General features: G+C 54.2%; 1 pseudogene; it reads right to left on the bottom strand.

The window, feature by feature from the left end:
- Positions 1-2649: 2649 nt before the first annotated feature.
- LOC143692712 (olfactory receptor 14J1-like) lies at positions 2650-3582 on the bottom strand (annotated as a pseudogene).
- Between the last annotated feature and the right edge of the window lie 682 nt (positions 3583-4264).

The following is a 4264-nucleotide window of genomic DNA, read 5'->3' as shown; positions in this document are numbered from 1 at the left end:
TGAACTTTTGACAGAAGGTCAGGCAACTTAGGAAGTGTTTAAGGATGGTGTTAGGTTATGCAGAAAGAAAAGTTGAGATGTGAAAGCTCAATTAGAGCTTAACCTGGAAACTTCTGTGAAAAACAATAGAAAATATTTCTATAAATAAATTAATATCAAATGATAACCTCTACTCTTTTTTGAGTGCAGTGGGGAATACAGTACCTAAAGATAAGGAAAAGGCTAAGCTACTTTACACTTGTTTCCCTCAATTTTCAGTATTAGGACAGGTTTCCCTCAGGACAAGTGTTCTCCTGAGCTGGTAGATGGGCACAGGGAGCACAACAGCCCCCTGGAATCCAGGAGGAAGCAGCTGCTGACCTGCTGAGCCACTCAGATGCTCACAGGTGTCTCTGGGATCAGATGGGATCCATCCTAGGGGTGTGAGGGAGCTGTGGATGAGCTCCCCAAGCTGCTCTCCATCATTTACCATCAGTCCTGGCTCAGCAGGGAGGGCCCAGAGCACTGGAGGTGCCAGTGTGAGCCCATGCCCAGGAAGGGCTGGAAGGAGGAGCTGGGGAACTCCAGGCCTGTCAGCCTGACCTGGGTGCCCGGCAAGGTTATGGAACAGATCACCTTGAGTGCCATCACAGGGCACCCACAGGATGGCCCAGGGATCAGAGCCAGCCAGCGTGGATTTAGGGCTGGCAGGTCCTGCCTGACCAACCTTGTCTCCTTTTATGCCCAGGTGACCCACCTGTGCATGTGGGAAAGGCTGTGGATGTTGTGTGCCTGGACTCCAGCAGAGCCTTTGACTCTGTCTCTGACAGCATTCCCTGGAAAAGCTGCAGCCCACGGCTTGGGCAGGTTCCCTCCTGGCTGGGAGATTTAAGAGCTGGCTGGAGGCTGGGCCCAGAGAGTGGTGGGGATGGTGCTGCACCCAGCTGGTGTCCAGGCACTGGTGCTGTCCCCAGGGATCTGTGCTGGGCCCAGTCCTGTTTAATATCTTCACTGATGATCTGGGTGAGGGGATCGAGTCCAGCATTCACAAATTGCAGATGGCACCAAGCTGGGTGTGAGTGTGGATCTGCTGGAGGGCAGGACAAGAAGACCCAGCCTTAAGCTGCACCAGGGGAGGCTCAGGCTGGACAATAGGAAGGAGTTCCTCACAGAAAGGGTGAGTGGGAACTGGAATGGGCTGGCCAGGGGGGAGGTGGCAGAGTCACTGTCCCTCTCCAGTGGCACTCAGTGGCATGGTCTGGGTGACAAGGCAGTATTAGGGCATTGGTTGGACTTGATGATCCCAAAGGTCTTTTCCAGCCTATTTGATTCTGTTATTCTGTGATGATTGGGACACTCTGGGGCCATTGTGACACTGCAGGGCCTTGTGGAACTAAGAGGACCATGGTGACACCGTGCAGCCCCACAGAACCAGGGCTCCATGGTGGTGCTGTGGAGCCAAATGGACCCAGGGAGTGCCCTGTGACACTCTGGGCCCTCGTGGAACCACAGAGGCCATTGTGACACTGCAGGGCCTCGTGTAACCAAGGGGTTTCACCATTTTGACACTGCAAAACCAAGGGGACCATTGGGAGACTGCAGGGCCCAGTGGAACCAAGGGGCCGTTCTGACACTGCGGGGCCTCATGGCACCAAGGGGACATTGTGACACTGCAGGATCCTGTGTAACCAAGGGGCCACTGTGACACGATGGGGCCTCAAGGAATCTGGAATAATGCTGTGACACTGTGTGGCCTTGTGGAAACAAGGAGTCCATTGTGACACTGAGGGGACTTGTGGAACCACAGAGACCATGGTGACAGTGTGGGACCTCATGTGGCCATGGGGCCATTGTGACACCCTGGGGCCCCATGGAACCAAGGGGAACCATGGTCATATTTTGAGGCCCCATGGAACCAAGGAGACCAGTGTGACAGTGCAGGGCCTGGTGTAACCAAGAGTCCATTGTGACACTGAGGGGCCCCATGGTACCAAGGACATCTTTGCAAATGTCACCAAGCTGGATGTGAGTGTTGATCTGCTGGAGGGTCGGAGGGCTCTGCACAGTGACTTGACAGGCTGGATCCAGGGGATGAATCCAACAAGGTGAGGTTTAACAAATACAAGTGCCAGGCCCTGATATTTGGTCCCAGTGCTACAGGCCTAGGACAGAGTTCCAGGAGAGTTCCAGGACAGCAGCCAGGCAGAAAGGCACCTGCAGGGACTGATGGACAGCAGGCTGGACATGAGGCAGCAGTATGCCCAGGTGGGCAAGAAGGCCAATGGCTCCTGGCCTGGATCAGGAATGGTGTGGCCAGCAGGAGCAGGACTGCTGTGCTCGGCACTGATCTGCCCCAGCTCTGCACACAGACATTGCTGCTGCAGCTCCAGAGAAGGGAACAAAAGGGCATCTCTGCAGAAAACTCTGCTTGGAGATCCTTTAGTTCCTGTAAATACACCAAGAGCACAACCCCCCATTGACACAGTCTCTGGCAAAAGAGAAGTTGGAGAGAACCAAAATGGAATGGAGAGAAATGGCACAAACAAGTATACTTCTTTGTGGACAATATTAGAAAAGTAAAACAAAGAAAAAGAATCTCCAAAATGAAACCAACAAGAAGTATCAAAGACGACTTTTATTACAAGTAATTTGCAGAAATTGACCAGCAGTTTAATGGTCCTGAAACCATCCAGTCATCAGTCTCCTCACTGCAGCCTTGAGCTCCTGGTTCCTCAGGCTGTAGATGAGGGGGTTCAGGGCTGGAGGCACCACCGAGTACAGAACTGACAGGGCCAGATCCAGGGACGGGGAGGACAAAGAGGAGGGCTTCAGGTAGGCAAATGAAGCAGTGCTGAGGAACAGAGAGAGCACAGCCAGGTGAGGGAGGCAGGTGGAAAAGGCTTTGTGCCGTCCCTGCTCAGAGGGGATCCTCAGCACAGCCTTGAAGATCTGCACATAGGAGAAAACCATGAACACAAAACAGCCAAATACCAAACAGGAACTTACAGCAATGAGTCCCAATTCCCTGAGGTGGGATTTGGAGCAGGAGAGCTTGAGGATCTGAGGCACCTCACAGAAGAACTGGCCCAGGGCATTGCCATGGCACAGGGGCAGGGAAAATGTATTGGCCGTGTGCAGCAGTGAATAGAGAAAGGCACTGGCCCAGGCAGCTGCTGCCATGTGGGCACAAGCTCTGCTGCCCACGAGGGTCCCGTAGTGCAGGGGTTTGCAGATGGACACGTAGCGGTCGTAGCACATGATGGTCAGGAGGGAAAGCTCTGCTGAGATGAAGAACACAAAGAAAAAGAGCTGTGCAGCACATGCAGTGTAGGAGATGTTGCTGGTGTCTCAGAGGGAATTGTGCATGGCTTTGGGGACAGTGGTGCAGATGGAGCCCAGGTCAGCGAGGGCCAGGTTGAGCAGGAAGAAGAACATGGGCGTGTGCAGGTGGTGGCTGCAGGCTACGGCGCTGATGATGAGGCCGTTGCCCAGGAGGGCAGCCAGGGAGATGCCCAGCAAGAGGCAGAAGTGCAGGAGCTGCAGCTGCCGCGTGTCTGCCAATGCCAGCAGGAGGAAGTGCCTGATGGAGCTGCTGTTGGACATTTGCTGGGGCTGCACATGGGCACCTGTTCATGGAGAAAGGACAATGACAAGTCAGCAGAGGCTGCTTTGAGCCAAACCTGGGCCATTCCCTGCAGACTGTCCCACTGGGACTCACCCAGCCTTGTTCCTGCTCTGGGAAAACCTTCACCCAGGTCCCTGCCTGAGCTCCAGTTGTGCTGGCTGAGTGTGCCAGGAGCAGCCAGGGCTGTGCATGGGGGCTCCCAAGGATCCATCCCTGCCCCACTGCCCTGGGTTTGTGGCCATGTGGCAGAGGGACAAAACTAGATGTTAAGGATTTGTCAGGGGAATCACTCCTAATGCAGACAGGCTTGGTAGCATCTGCACTCCTAGTTCTAAAGGAAATAGATGGCACGAGTTGGTTTTAGAAATTGTTTTCCTACCCACACATCATTCCTGGCTCTCTGAGGTCAGAAATCGCCAGCATTTCTGCTGCACTCAGAGTTGGCCACTGAGAGATGGGAGAGGCAAAGGATTCCCCGTGGCTCAGGGAAGGTGAGGGGCTGGATGGGCTTGTTCCCAACTTCCCTGGCTTTGCACCTTGGGCTGCAATCAGAGCCCAATCACACTCCCAGGTCAGTCTGGGATAAACCAGACCCTGCCCAGAGCAGAGGGATCCCTGAGTGTCTCACCCTCTCTCAAGGTCTCTGGGCAAGGTCTCAGC

Source organism: Agelaius phoeniceus (assembly GCF_051311805.1).
Source record: "Agelaius phoeniceus isolate bAgePho1 chromosome W unlocalized genomic scaffold, bAgePho1.hap1 SUPER_W_unloc_2, whole genome shotgun sequence".
In the NCBI taxonomy this organism is placed as follows: Eukaryota; Metazoa; Chordata; class Aves; order Passeriformes; family Icteridae; genus Agelaius; species Agelaius phoeniceus.
The sequence above is the reverse complement of the archived record's forward strand: the minus strand, read 5'-3'. Positions and strand labels throughout refer to the sequence as shown.